This window comes from Lactuca serriola, chromosome 4, assembly GCF_051521515.1.
Source record: "Lactuca serriola cultivar US96UC23 chromosome 4, Lser_US96UC23_V15, whole genome shotgun sequence".
NCBI lineage: Eukaryota > Viridiplantae > Streptophyta > Magnoliopsida > Asterales > Asteraceae > Lactuca > Lactuca serriola.
The window spans coordinates 108,658,697-108,675,407 of record NC_136411.1 but is presented as its reverse complement, the minus strand read 5'-3'; the positions used below and the strand labels follow the sequence as shown (position 1 = coordinate 108,675,407).

At 36.8% G+C, this 16,711-nt stretch overlaps 1 long non-coding RNA gene across 2 annotated transcripts; it reads right to left on the bottom strand.

Annotated features, from left to right (window-relative positions):
- Window positions 1-1,963: 1,963 nt before the first annotated feature.
- LOC145102281 (uncharacterized) lies at window positions 1,964-4,826 on the bottom strand. 2 transcript variants are annotated; one of them, XR_013706084.1, is made up of 3 exons: window positions 4,170-4,761; window positions 2,279-3,041; window positions 1,964-2,210 (listed from the first exon to the last, which is right to left on the bottom strand). It is a non-coding gene; the product is annotated as an uncharacterized LOC145102281 (long non-coding RNA). The 2 variants fall into 2 exon arrangements; XR_013706083.1 differs by having other exon boundaries at window positions 2,279-4,826.
- Window positions 4,827-16,711: the final 11,885 nt, after the last annotated feature.

Here is a 16,711-nt window from a genome sequence, read left to right as displayed (position 1 = left end):
CCGCGGAACGATGTATGCCTCTGCGGAAATGTAGTTTTTTTTTTTTTTCCGATTTTCTATAATTATTATTTCTTAAAATGGACCATTTAATATTGAGATCATTTTATGTTGATTATATGTAAATTAATATTAAAATCGATTTCCAATTATTTCTGTAATTTAAAAAAAAAAACATTGAAAATTTCTATAATTATTATTAAAATGGACTATTTATGTAAATTTTATAATACATATGGGATCATTTCTATAAAATTTTGTAAATTTGTTATAAAAAGGACAATTTATTTTGAAAGATAATTATTCACGTAGACCATTGTATAAAAAGTTATAGAATAATAACATTATTTTTGTTGCATAAAATTGTTAAAAAAACAAGATATAAGTACAATGCTATAAAAATAAAAGTACAATGCTATTTAAAGTTACTTTTCAGTATTATTTTTTAATTTTGGCATATATGTTTAATCTTTTGCAGCATAATTTGCGTGGATGGCCTGCAGAATATACTTTTAGAGGAGCGTTGGGGACTATGTTTAAAAAGTACATTACAAAACTATATAGTAGGTGAGTTGAATTATTTCGAGAGATGGCTTTTGGGATGTTCATTGGTATGCCACCCCGAATGGTGACTCGATGCTCTGTCATTTGATGATGTTGCATGAGGTTCGTGATGTAGAGCTAGCCAGGGCTGGGAAGTTTCGGTTCGAGTTATAAGGCAGGGTGGTTGAATATGGTGAAATGAAATATTGTTTGATTAGCAGTTTGAGATTTGGACCATATGTTGATATAATAAATACAAAAGTTAGCACGAATTCAGCATTAAGGAATCGACTGTTCCCTAATGTGAGAGATGAAGATTTACGGCTGAAAGATTTAGAAGAGTACATAAAAGGGCCAACATTCTCGACGTGTAGCGATGAGGATGCGGTAATGGTTATGCAAATGATTTTTTTTATGAGGGGTCTCATAGGACGAGAAGGCAATACGTGCATTTTCCGCCGGCAGTGTATGAGCTAGCCGATAGTCAATATAATTGAAACAAGTATTAAATTTATTATTTATTATTTATTATAAATACTTGATGATTTATATTAATTATGTAACATCTCGAAATTCAGGTGCGTCTCTTAAACCCTTCTCCTTTTCCAAGTTGTCAAGTTAAACCCTTAAATGAAATGTTAAGGCAAATGAGTACGCTGGGCGTACTGAAGAGTACGTTGCACGTACTCATGCGCTTAAGTTGGACGCGGACTCGCCTAGGTACGCTGGGCGTACCCAGGGTTACGCTGGGCGTAGCGGGGCCAGATGTAAACCCTAATTTGTGACTTGTACACTATAAAAGAAATGTTACGGCCTTATCCTCAGCCACCATTTCAGAGAGTGAAACCCTAATAGAGAGTTATCCTTCGTTCTTAGCTTGTTTGTTTGTGTTCTAAGCTTCAAAGTGCCATTCCTACAATCTCACAGAAGGGTAAAACATAATGTTTCCAATTTTTCATTTTTAAATACCACCCTAATACCCTTACGCTGTGATGATAACATTGGAAACATTATGTTTTGATATTAACTTGAGATTAAAAGTACGTTTTAAAAATGAAAAATTGTTTTGGAAATTTACGTTGTTACAAATTATAATGAGTACGACAGGTTTGCGTGTGGTACGTATTTGTAGAGGTATAGTGAGAGTGTGGGTTACACGAAGATGATGAAGTATACGGTGACCGGTTTTCAGCTTCCGTTTAAGGTTGGTTTTAGGTGCAATTACTTATATTTTTTAAGTGCTTATAAGTTTGGACAAAGCATATTTTTTTGTCGTAATACTAGGTATGGATTTTGGAAACGTTTCCCGAAGCTTTGAGGTTTGCGCATCACACAGAAAATGAAATTCCAAGAATGAGGGCATGGAGAATAAAAACACAATTATCTTTCGAGCAATGTTTACGTAACTTAGATGTTTCAGAGGTATAGTTATACATTCCTTATATTAATTATATATAGTTAAAAATTACAACAATTTTATATAATTAAATTTATTTTTTTAATTTTGCAGGAAAATAACATCCCACGTGTTTTTGAACCAACGCAAGTTGATATCCATTTTTCATTCTTTATGCGTTATGTAAATTGGACTCTAGACAAAGTGCAGTCACCACCGCAACAACAAAGTCCTCCTAAGGAGCGGTCTCCATCACCGCAAAAACAGAGTCCTCCTGTAACACCCGTAAAATTCAAGGCAATTTAAAACTTTTTAAAACATTTAAAACCATTAAGTTATTACCATTTGTTTTCAAAATAGTTTAAGCATCAGAGTATTCTCCAAAACTATATCACATAAATCATAGAACATGAGGAGCGGTACGATCATGCCTCCGCCTTGCCACGATCTCCTGAAGTACCTGAAACAAAACACTGAACTGTAAGCCCGAAAGCTTAGTGAGTTACCCCCAAAATACCGATACACATACAGTCCACATAACCACGTCAACAATAACATATCATAACAAAGAACAACATGTACTGGGTCACAGCTTTACAAGCTGGACTACCTCCTAGGCCCTCAATACGAGTCTGGAATGCCTACCGGGCCCTCAGCTCGTATCTAGAATGCCATCGAGCCCTCAGTAAGTGTCTGGAATGCCTACCGGGCCCTCAGCTCGTATCTGGAATGCTCCCGAGTCCTTAGTATGAGTCTGGAATGCGTATCGGGCCCTCAGCTCATATTTGGAATACTCTAGGGTTTGTTGGCTATCGCACAGAGCAGTACAACCTCAACCCATCCCACATAACATGTCGACATGTAACAGATAAATGCACATACAGGTAATCAATTAGTATCACAGGTAGTCCTACAGATCTACCCAACTAGCATATCAACTGACATGCATTAGTAACTCAACTCAACATATCAATAACTACTAGGATATCAAATCCATTGGGTCGGCCTTGGTGCCTTAGACCCCTTAGTATAGTGAGGATAACTCACCTTGAAATGTTGAAGTCCCGTAGACACAATCCCAGTTGTTGGATGACAGATTCACGAACTGTCAATATCAAAACATCACCCAATTAATAATTGGGTCCAAACACATAACCACACATTCTTGGAGTAACATGCTACATTACCCCATCTTGGCTTGATTCAAGCCCAAGGCCCAAACCAAAGACCCAAAAGTCAACTAGGAATCAAAGCCCAGCATATGGCTCAATTTTCCAAATTGGGCCCAGGCCTATACATGGTCTTATTCTAAGGCCCAACATCATATAATCATTAAGGCCCAACTATGACCCATCTATGGCCCAATTTTCCAAATTGGGCCCAACCCCTTACATGGGCCTTACCCTAGGCCCATTAAATTATTTTAGTCTATATGATTATTCTTGGATGGCCCATTAATAATCCAATCATCAAGGCCCAATAGAAAGGCCCAACAATAAACCCAAGTGAAGTTAGGGTTTCACATAAAATGCTGATTAGGGTTAAGTTTCCTACTAAACCCATTAAGGACTTAATCCACTAAGGACTTAATCCATTGAGTCCAATATTGCTTAGATTAATTTTTGCCAATTATTATTATTTAATATTTCACGTTATTAAATAATTCTCGAGTGTGTGTCCCAAACAATTTCCGCAATTAAGGTTTTATGCCCTTAGGGTTTTTCCAACCCAATACTAGCCCATTAGTGCCTTGGTTGGACTTTTAGGTCACTTTGGGCCTTATTGGGCCCATTAGGGACTCTTTGGGTCAATTAGGGTCCACTAGACCCATTAGGGTTTCCTTAAGCCCATTAATCACATGTTTGGGCTTTTATATCCATTAAGCCTTATTGGGCCCATTAGGGTTTAGTAGCCTCTTGTCCAAACATCCAAACGAGTCCAAAAATGCAACGAGGCACACCGCCACCCGACATGGCGGCCGGTGGCGGCAGGAGGCGACAGCCACCACTTTACGGTGGTGGTTTGGTTCTTCTTTTCATTATTTCACTTTGGTTACAAATTACAATATTATCCTCTTAACACACACAACCACTAAAACACATACTAATTACACACATACACACACAGCCGCACCGTGGCGGTCGGTGGTGGTAGAGGATGGCAGCCCTAACTTTTCAACCTCTCAAAACACACACACCCACATCCGGTATCAAAATATACTCCAGCCACCCACCTGGCGGCAACAACATCGATAACAGCTTACTAGAGGCAGCAGCCACCATGACCGACGGCCATGGTGGTTTATCTTCGGGTCTTTCTATCCTTCAAACATCCATATGGAAATCAGCAACCCTCAAAGCACCGCCAAGCTTGATACATGACTGAAACATATACACAAACACTCTTAGCAGCGGTGGTGAGCGGCGGTGCAATAGACAAAGGAGACGAATGGTTCGTCGCCGGGAATAACAACAACGACAGCCTCACGCTTTCCTCTTCCGATCGTTTGCAACCACAACATCCATCGACGGTCTTGTCTTCAACTGAGACACACGCATCTTGTCCGGAAAATAAGCCCAACGTCGTGGGGTTGCGACGATGGCAGCAAGGAAATAGCAACGACTATTGGCGGTGGAACTCCCTCTCGTTGAAGCTTACTCGAACGACAGCAACAACAACCGGGGAGCGAACCTGCTGGTGGTCCTCGTCGGCATCTTCGTCTTCATCATCTGGGCAACAGCTTCGTCGATGTCCATGGAGGAAGGTGGCAGCAGGAGCCGAGCATGGCGGCTGAAGAATTAGGTTTAGGGTTTTTGGTGTTGCATGTGGTTAATAAGAATATATACATACATGGGCTAACGGGGCGATGGGGAAGGGAGACGGGTTCAAGTCCCGCTCCAAACAAATTTTATACACAATTTACATATCAACCCCCTCCAGATGACATCCCTTTCAAATTAAATCCGAATTTTACAATTTAGTCCCCATCATTTCAATATCCTTTCCATTTAAGTCTCAATCTTACCAACCAGTCCCTGACTCATAAAAATCCTCACAAATTAAGTCCTAGAAATACACTTTTAGCCCCTGGAGATTCAAATCTTGCCATTTGGCTTCCCGAAACCAACACCCCGCTTAGTATTATTTAACTTTTGGACGATAATAATATAAAATAATAGTAAAATTACATTTCAGGTTTCTGGATTTATTATTTAATTATTTTATTTAAATGGGATGTTACACTTCCTAAGCAGCGGTCTCCGTCACCTCACCCGTCTCAGTTTCAGGAAGCATACTACACCTCAGGCACTCATTTTCGGGGAGAAGATTACACCTCGACCTCTCATTTTCGGAAACATACCACACAGAAGACAATAAAATAGACAATTTATTGGGCGTTGTTACTCAATTGAAAACCACAATCGAGCACTTTGGGAAGAGAATGGATAATTGGGAAAAAGATAAACAATTTGGTGTGAACGATATGGAAAATATGGATGTAGGGGAAGCATTTTTTCGTGGTTTGGATCCCGAGTCAGGCCATACGTATGTGCAGACGTCACCGCCTGTTGTTGTAGTTAAGGATAACACAGTTACACCGTTAAAAGGGCGGGTAAAAATGAAATTGAAATTTTGTAGGGAGCCTTACACACATGTATAAAATTAACTAATTTCTATTTATACAGTATATAATCGTTCCAAATTAATTAACATATTGATTTTGTAGGTTCCGTCGATGGAACCATTGAAGAACAGAAAAGGGAAAAAACCGCAGAAGTTCAATAATGTAGAAAAAAGACCATTACTATTGGACGTTTATGCAGATAGTGATGATGAATTTTAAAAATTGTGGGGAAAGAACATGGGAGTGGTATTTTTGGAGCATAAACTTTTAAGAGGTATTGAGATGAATTGAGAATTTTGGTTAAGTTTACTTGGTATTGGCTCTGGATGGTTGCTCTCTGAGGTAACACACATACCTTATTTTATATTACAAAAAGTGTTAATTAATTGTACAAAATGAATTTTTTTTCCTAACACGCAACATTTGGTTATCTGGACATCCCTGCTCAAGGAAATAAATCCGTCGACTGGTAGGTGGACGATTATTAATCCTGAAGGCACGACTTTGGAACCTGGGAAACAACATTATTTGAGGCGTGTAGCAGCCGGGATGGTTGATGGACCACATTGGAAGGATATTGATCGGGTTAGTATATTTATTTATTTATATCATACAATATTAAATATATATATATATATATATATATATATATATATATATATATATATATATATATATATATATATACTTTTATATAAAGCATTTTAGACATTTCTTGAAATTTAAGAGGTACCAAACCTACTACATCATGTACAATCAACTTATGCTTACCATTCAATACACATATGACATTTGTAAATTTAGTAGGTTGAAAATCTTAATTGGGTTCAAATCTATAACAATTATTTCATTGTGTTTGTATATTTAGTATGTTGAAAATCTTAAATACGGGTGAGATACGTTCCGATGGTTTTCTTCACACCATAGGATTTTCTGGAGAGGTAATGATAAAAGATTGAAAAATATATTGTTAAAAAATAAAAGTAAAATGCTATAATAAACAATAGATAAACATTTGCGTTAAATTTATAATTTAAAGTGGTTTCGGGACTCCAAAAAACAACCTAAAATAGATTGAAAAAAAACGGATTGGATTTACAACCCAAACCGGTCAAAGTTATGAAACAAGTTAAGATGTTACAGTTATTAGAGTTTAACATTATAAATGAGTGATTAATTGCAATTTACAAAGAAGTGACACATAAATGGACTTTTCAATGTTTGAGGATTGCAAAAACAAAAAACTTATCAATATTGTAACTTGGTTATACTTAAAGGTTTTTATGGTTTGATCTGATAGCCGTAATGAAATTATTCACCGAAATAAATTTATATATATATATATATATATATATATATATATATATATATATATTGTTGGATTAGGTGTCTAAGCCCATAACTATTTTTGGTATGTACTTGATTTAATTATGAGCATGGTCCTTTTGGGTTTCCTTCACTCATGCAACTTGATAGGATGACAGGAGAGAGAGTATAATTTATTATATGAATAAAAAATTAGTACTTAAAATGGTTTTATTAATATATTACAAGATTAATATATTATTTGGAAATCATATTATTTTATTAGTATTGATCGGAAATTAATTTGGAATTAATTTGGTGATCAAAGAGACTGATTAAATAAAGGGGAATGATATTGCAATTAACTATTAGTTGCTAGTTGGGCTATGGACTCCTGATAGAAGAGATTGGACGAAATCTATGGGAAGCCCATAAGGATTTCGTCCAAGGGGCTTTCTAAAAGGGCTCCGTGGATTGCTTAAGCCCCAAGCAAGGAAATTAGGGTTTCCACCATAAAACCCTAATAGCCTCAACTATAAATATATCCCTTAGCATATGGAAATCGGTCAGATGTCTTTTTTGAGTTTCCCTAGCCGATTTCACCTCTCTCCTAAGTCATCTTCTTACATTGGGTGTTTATGACTCCATTAGAGGTGTAACACTTGGGGCACTAGGCTTTCAGGAGTCAAGATCAAGAAGGATTAAACTTGTTATTGCTACATAACTAGAGAGCTAAAAATTCTAACCCTAATTATATGTCAATTTCGAAATATATATGCTAGTCATAAGGTTATTGCTTTGGTATTCGTAGTTGTATGTTCAAGATAGAAAAACCTAGATCAAAGCAATTAGGGTTGCATGTAGACCATAGGAATGATGTTATGCTCAAAAGCCCACACACACACACACACACACACACATATATATATATATATATATAAATTAAAATATGTATATATCTAATAACTTATCATTTTTTTGAAGGTTTTAATTCCTATCAACATACCGCACCTGCATTGGTATTTGGCTGATTTGGATCTCCTTATATGGAAAGTGAGCATACATGATTAAGCTGAATGGCGTGGTTTCTTTAAAAGATATGCAGGTGATGGTAGTTTCAAATTGTTGGGAGATAGTATATTAAGTGAACTAGACCACATGTCATATTGGGCCCATTTTCCCAATAGACAGAAACATACTATGGTGGAATTCGTTAAAGTTAAAGATGTGCCACAACATGAAAAAGTAGAAGAAGAAGGAGAAAGAGGATATTGTGGAGTTTATGTGTGCATGTTCATGGAAATGCTTGCATCGGGTGTACCAGTGGAGACACATGAGTCACCTAGAGATACGTAATTTAGTTACTATAATAGGATGGCAGGAATTATTTGGAATAGTAGACTTTGATTGTATTATGATTATTGTTTCAAGAATATTTTCTTATGTTTTGATTATCTTAGTTGGAATAGCAGACTAGTCGTCCCTAATTCTTACTTTATATTCAAAATGATCCTTTTGCCATTTTGATACTCTTCTTAGTCTTTTTTATCCATTCTTCATGCTATTTGATTTTATTTTTATTAATCCGCATCCTTTCCTCAGCCTGTTTGCACTCTTCCATTAGCATAAACAATTCCATTCCACTACTCGCATAAACTTTCCATTCCAGTTATATGTCGTTGGGACTTTACATTAAGGCTAATTACCAATTGTCATTGGGATTTTACAAAAGATACAAAATGCAACACATTACTACTTTAGACTGACTTTACAAAAGATACAAAAAAACCTTCACATCCCAATACATACACCTTACACTAACAGCTACACCGAAAGCTTCACATCCCAACACTAATTAGCTAACTTAAAAACAAAACAAACATATCCAATATCTAGAACAACTACCAACAACTTGTACATACGTATACTCTTCTTGGAAGCATACATCCCCTTCTCCATGCTTGCCACTAGACTCTTCTCCTTACTCAGGAGAAACTCCAACTCAACATTCTTAGTCTTCAAGTTTTTTATGACACCAAGATCCTCTTTGGAATCCAGTTGCCGCTTCATGGAATAGATAAGGTTTTTGTAGTAACCATCTTCCAGTGCAACATCTTTCCATTCAAAGTAATCACATTTCCTCAGTCTTGTCTGTATCAAACCCACATGAATAAAACATCAAAACATAATCACTAATCACCAAATGCATTTTAAGAAACCAAGAAATAAAAAATGATTAACATTACAACACCATTTAAACAATCGTGATCATACATGTATTTTTAGAAACAAAATCATGATAGAAACCCAAGATAATCAAAATTACTTTTAGGTTTTTTTTCGTAATGTAATGGGTTATTAATAGTGAAGCCCTAAAAAATCTTGCATTAAAAAATCAAACTATATCGAAGCTTACCAAGCTGTTGTTGTAGTTCCAAAAACGTCTGTCGGGGTTAGTGAGCTTTCAACATGTCCGTTCCTTAACTGGAACATCACAGTCACACGTCTTTAACAAACACACGAGCAACTTGAAGGTGATTTCTTGCATTGCACGAGATCGCAAGCATTGTGTTGAAGAATTGAACAAGCTGATTATATAAAGCAGGGTGCTTGCTTCGACTTTTCACGAAGGAGTAAGAAAGAAATTAATGAGGTCCAAATCGGGGTTTTAACTAATAGCATAATTAGGAAGACAACACGTCAGGTGCCACGTTGGAAGTCCAGGTAAGGGGTTTTTGACACATCACTTAGCCACGTAAGGATCAGTGTACACCGCAACAACAGTGTACACCTCTGTGGATCAGTGTACACCTTAGCGGATCAGTGTTAACCTCTACGGATCAGTGTACACCTCTAAAGACCAGTTATAGAACTGTTTTCTATGGATCAGTGTACACCTCTGCATAACTGTCAGGGAATACGTAGAACTGTTTTCTGTGGATCAGTGTACACCTCTGCGAATCAATGTACACATCTGCAGATCTGTGTACACCTCTAAGGATCAATGTACACCTCTGCAGATCAGTTATAGAAGTTGCAGACGTATTTAAGTGGTTTTTTGTGAGTTTGTGAGTTTCAATTACCAGTAGAAGTTGTTTTTTCATTGTGTTTGTGGAGAGTGATTTGTAAAATGAGTTTTATTATTTTGTGTACGGGAGGGTCGTGGCAGTTAGTTAATGGAGATGAGTTTTATGTTAGAAATAATGTGAAAAACTATGGTTTAAATCTTCTTCCTAACATTGACCATGAAATGTTATTACAAATGGTTAGAAGTAAGGCAGATGTGTTAATTAGTCATATATGTTTGTCTTTCAAACCCCCGGAGTTAGGGTATGTCATGGAGCTTGGAGATGAAACTGATGTATTTCAATTGACACATGTAATGTCTGAATCAAAGAAGACGATGTATTTGTATTTAACGGTGGTAGGTGAAGAAGCTGAAGAGCAAGCAGTGGTTAACAACCAGTTTAATCCAACAAAAACTAATAGAGGTCGTAGAGAAAGCCAATGTGGTGGAAACCGTTTAAGGGGAAGAGGAAATGAAGTGCCATTCATCACCTCCAAGGTAATTAGGGGTAACCATTGTTGTTACACCTTCAAAAATGTTCAACCAACATCGTAGTATAACCATCACCTTTCTTGTCATCCATGTACGTGAAGTATCGGACAACGATGTTGCATTCGTAGAAGTTGGTGCATTCGAGACCATTTTTATATTTTTCAATATCAGGGTGAGTTGATACAATATTTAACCGGTATGATAATTTATACACTGATCCGCTGATAACAGTTTTGTGGATTCCCAAACAGTTTTGTAGAATGATATTAAACATAAGTTCATTATTTTTAACATTTTTTTGTCAAATTTTTACATAATAATCACATAAGGTATGAGTGTATTAAAAAAAATTCATATTAATAAACACAAACAAAAATTAAAAAAACGAAAGAACAATTTTTTTTTAAAAAAAAACCCAAAATCCGCAGAGGTTTTCCATTTCCTCAGAGGGATTACTCAATCCGCAGACAATGCTCTGCGGATCCTGTGGTTATATTCCGAAATCATTTTTTCATGGTTATTATTTTCAAATGACCCCTCTTTTTTGGTCATTTATTGAATTTTATCAAAATTTAATAAAGAAAAAAGAAAAAGAAAGTTGAGTAATATGTAATTAACACAAAAATAATAGGGATGATCATAAAAAAGACACTATATATTAACTTTTTTCGGGATTAAACCTTAATCATTTTGTTTGAAAAGACCCTTATTTTTCGTTTTTCATTTTTTTCGATTTAGCCCCTACATTTTTCAATTTTTTTGGATAAAACTCAATTTTATTTAATTTTTTCTAAAAAATTCTTACATCTTTGTTATCTTGAATGTTTCCTTGCATTCAATTCCATAATTCAATGATAGAAACTCCCAATTTCATGATGGTTTGGAGTAAATAATAAAAGATTGTGCTGTAACTCTATTGCTTGACGATTGCATAAATTTCTCTTCCATGTGACATCATTGGTGTGGTGAAGAAATTTGTAGGCACATGTAATCATCTAGAAAAGTTCAACCCAAGACACGTAACAATCATCGGTATGATCAAAATTTATTCTCATTAGAAGCCATAAGGTTCGATGATGGAATAAGAACAACCCCTCATCTCTTCCTCTTATTTCCAACAAATGCTATACCTCTTTTGTTCTTGTATTTTTCATCTTTCATCATAGAAACCCATGACACCCTAATGAGAATAAGAAAAACCAACAAGAATAACTTTGATCATTCTTTCGCCACAACCAACATAAAAAATACTAATGTAGATAACCCTTAATTAAACTGATGATCATTGCAGATCTTGCGTTGAACTTTTCCGTATATTACATGAAATTACAGTTTTCTTGACCACTCGTCAGCCAATAGAGGACCACCTCTCTAGATCTACTCCAAACTATCATGGAGCTAGAAGTATCTATTACCGAATTATGAAATCGGAATGCAATAAATATTACAAGATAAAAACTGTAAGGGCTAAATCAAGAAAATTAGAAAAAAAATAAATAAAAGTTTTTCCAGAAAAGAAAAACAACGTTGAGGTTTAATCCAGAAAAAAACTCAATATATAAGATATTTTTTGTGATTAACCCAAAATAATATGTATATAAACTTTGGCTTCTAGTCTTTTGTTAAAATCGGTCTCTGACCGGTTTTGGGTCGTTGTTGGACTATTCTCAAAATGGTTCAGTCTTTTTTTGAATGACCCTTTTTTTGGATTTTTCTCAGGATGGTTTTTTCGGTCCGATCTTTCTTAAGACCAATTTTTTTTGTCAGGCCCTTACACACCAAAACACACAAAGACACATATATAGAACTTACTCTTTGGTTTGAAAAAAAGGTCAAGTCCAAGAACCAATTTTGATTGTTGTATAATCACAAAAGGGCGAAAAAGTTAGATAATATTTGTAAATCGGTGTGTGTTTATAATGTTGGTTAAGTGATTTAAGCCCCTAGATTGTGTATTGGAGCAAAATGGGAAAAAGTAATATTGTGGACTTTTTTTTTATGTATCAGTGAATTGAGTTCATAATGCTTTAAGTCAAAAGTAATTGAATAGAATTATGAGGCTTGTTAATACATTTGCGTGCATATAAAGATCACTGGAAATGTGTTTAGAAAGAAGAAGTTAGCGAAGGACATTAAAAGTAATTATTGTTAAGTAAATTATATTAAAATTACTACGATGAATAAAATGTCCAAATTAATATATACATTATATATTGATATATTGATAATAATAAGCGTTGTCTCTTGATCGGTATGAATTGATTGCATGATTAAATATATTGTATGAAGCAGTTTTGTAAAAATCGGTCTAGACGGCTGATTAATCGACACCTAAACCCTAGACAATCTTCAACCACCTACGAATAGGTGTTAGAGGGTTCGCTAATCGGCCCTGGTCAATATTGGTCTAAATCGGACTAAATCCGACCAACTTGGACGCCAAATCAGACCAAGTCGGTCCAACTAACTCTAAAGGACACTCCAGCTTAAAGGAGCCAGCTTGCCCAAAACGTAGTTGGGTTTGGTTTTCCAATAAGATACAAGCTCCCTTTTATAGAATAAGTTTGCATTGATACAATTCTCCCACCAACGACGTGGGATGCTAAAACTTTTAATTGTTTCATATATCTTCTTTTCTTCCCTGTTCTTCCTCACTTTTCTTTCTTTGATCGATTGCTACTTTTACTTCACACGTGTACGTCTTTTGCATGTCACAGCAGATCACCAACACCCAACCAAAACACTCCGATCTTCATCTTCCCTCTTTTGCATCCCTTCTTAATCGATAAACAACTGGGTTATATTCCTTTAATCGTTCTTGATTTCATCAATTCCTATGTTTGTGTCTCGGTAGCAAGAACAAAATTTGAATTGCATCCCTCATCAATCTGAATTAAAGGGATCTTTTGCTCACCTCCTTTTTGATTCTAGCTCTTTTTATGCGTGTATGTATCGGTAGCAAGAACACAATTCGAAGTTCATCCCTCAAGAATCTGAATTGCAGGTGAACAAGTGCTCCAATTAATGAACATAAGTGTTCAAGAACTCGATGAATATGGAATTTCATGTAGGTTTTCTCCTTCCTCCTTTTTTCTAATTTTATTATCCAATTGAAGGTTAGTATAGTAGACAAGATGGTTATGACATGATTATGGTATCTTGTTGATTACATGCATGTACATAATAGTGAGATTGGCCTCTACTTCATATAACCATCTCACAAAAAAAGTTTCGGTTGAAGTACTCCTGGAAAGAAGTATCGAAAACCAACATTTAATACAATATCAGCCCCTCCAAAATGGGAAAAGCCTTTTGTCGACTACTTGCGCCATGGAGTGCTTCCGAACAACCCAGAGGAGGCGAGAAAAGTCAAAATCAGAGCACCGCATTTTGCAATCAGGGACAATCAACTATACCGAAGAAGATACTTAAGCCCAGGCTCAAGTGCATCTCTAAAATAGAGGGGCATGCATTCCTCAAAGAAAGCCATTCCAGGGACACAGCGGCACACGAAGGTGCTCACGCACTCACGGGCAAGATACTCCGCCTAGGAGTATATTGTTTGGACGTGTACAACGATGCCACAACCCTATCAAAGAAATACAAAGAGTGCCAAGCATTCGCTCCCTTCCAAAACCAACCGGCCGTGCCATTAACCAGCATCACCAGCCCCTGGCATTTCCATCAATGGGGGATCGATATAGTGGGACCTTTTCCACCAGCACCAGGGGCGTGAAGTTTTTACTAGTGGCCATGGATTATTTCACCAGATGGATAGATACGGAACCATTGGCCACTGTCACAGGAAAGTAGATGATAAAATTTATGACCAAGAACATCCTGGCCCATTTTGGCACCCTTAAGATCCTCATAAATGATAACGACACTCAATTTGAGGGCAGTCCCTTCAAGGAGTGGTGCGAAGACAAGAGAATCCATCGCCGGTTCACATCAGTAGCGTATCCTCAGGCCAATGGAAAAACCGAGATATCAAACAAAACCATCATCAATGGTTTGAAAAAAGGTTACTTAGGTCAAAATCCACCTCGATGGATGAACTCCCGACCGTGTTGTGGTCATATCATACGGCAGAAAAGTCAAGTACAGGGAAACCCTATTTAGCCTAACTTATGGGACAGAAGCAATCCTCTCCCTGGAGATAGCGGAGAGCTCCTTGAGAACGGATAGTTTCGAGGAAGCGGCCAACGAAGAAGGGAGATGCCAGGACCATGACATACTAGACAAAAAATGTGAGGCGGCACAAGTGCGCCAAGCACTATACAAATCACGGTCTGAGAACTATTACAATCGCCAAGTTTGGGTCAAGAACTTCAAAGTCGGAGAATGGGTGCTAAGAAATAACGAGTCTATCCATGTTGAACCATTGGGGAAACTCAGTGTCACATGGGAAGGACCATACAAAATCGTGGAAGCCCATAAGAATGGTGCTGATGTCCTAGAATCTTAGGACGGGCGTGCCATTCCAAGAACGTGGAACGCGTAGAGCCTGCGAGACTTTTACTCTTAAATCGAGTGTTAAAGGTAGAATCAATGCTAGCAAAGGCATTATGTATTAATTTAAACATGTGAGTGTAATCATCAAGTATTACTTTACTACTTTCAATTTTATTATACTCTAACCAAAACTAGAGTAAACAGATCGGGGAATGCAGATGCACCTTATTTTCAAGCTTGAAAAACAAAATAAAAGAGGCTGTGTACATTTACCGTGTGACAACAAGGATTGATCATCCAACGTCACAAGAACGAAATCGTTACAAGGAGCCATCTGAGTTTTCACATAGAAGGCTCATAGCCTTCCTCCTAAATCATGTTCATCATTCATGTCATAACAAACACACAAAAGAACATGTGACGTGAGTGTAGAAGAATCATAACCTTCCACCAATAAAACAAAAAAGCATAATTGGGTGAGCCTCAAGATGATGATCTTGGCTACACCTAGGGTCTTTAAGCAGCAAATTGGAAAAAAAATTCTCAAAGACCAGCTTTGCTAAAACATTAAGAGTTCGTTAATAACAGAACTCAAACCAGGGATGCAAGCATACCCTGCATAAATACCATGTGGTGGCCAACATAAACCATACATGAAGCAAACAAACAAAAGAATATATTTGGAAGAAGCAAACATTCATACCCACAAATATAAAGTTGAAATTGTCAGGATGTCGTACTCCCAGACTTTCAGGCCACCCATGAGGGCAGCAAAACAAAAAAAAAATGACAAAACAAGGAATAGAAAAAAATTTCATTGAGTTTACATCGCAACAAACCAAAGAAATAGCGCTATTTATGGGCAAGAGTGTTACCATCATCAGGGGAGGAGCTAGGGCCGGGGCTCGACCCATCACCCTAAGTGTCTTGGCAAAGGTCACGAAGCCTAGCCATATCCAGATCACCCAGGCGAAGATAGCCAGCATAATTTGTCTCAGTAAAAGCAGTCATGGCATCTTCCATCTCATGAACCTTGGTGGCCGCGTTCACCTCCACCTATGGGCTAAATTCCCCGAGAATCGCTAGCTCCTTAGCAGCCTTCTTCCCCTGCTCCACCCACGCCCGGGTTTCAGGGCTAAGCATATTTGTCAATGTAATAGTCTAGGTCAACTATTGTAACTCTTTTTGAAGTAATAAAGATGAAATATTTGAGTATTATGTGAATTATGTGTATTTATGTGCTTACAATTTAATTATAAATAAAGAATAAAAATAAGCGTCAAAATTAAAGTGTGAGATAAGCCCGATATCTCTACATAAAGTTGTAGAATATGTCTCAAGGTTTCCGTACATATAAAGAACGCTGAAATCCGAGTTATAACGAAGAAGTTATGACCCGTCGAAGTTTTACGGCAAAACCGGCACGACACCGGGAAGCGTAAATAGTGAATTTACGATAGAGAGAGATTTAGCCTTAGCAATATAAACGAAAGTTGTAGACATTGTTAAACTAAGAGCGTCGATAAAAAGAACGCCCAAATCTGACTTCGTATGAGGAAGTTATGATTTTTCTAAGATTCGGCTTAGCAGTGCACGAACCGAAACTCGAATTTTAGTTCGAGCGGTTTTTGGCTTACGCGACCTAAATGAGAGTTGAAGATCTCATTAATAGGAACTCAATGGTAAAAAGATGGACGAAAACGGAGTTCGTATGAAGGAGTTACGAATTCTTCGCGGTCATTTACCAGTCTAAACGCATCCTACTGTTAAATTAGAGATCGGTCGAGAATTAGCCGACGAAGTCTAAATGAAAGTTGTAGATCTTGATCTT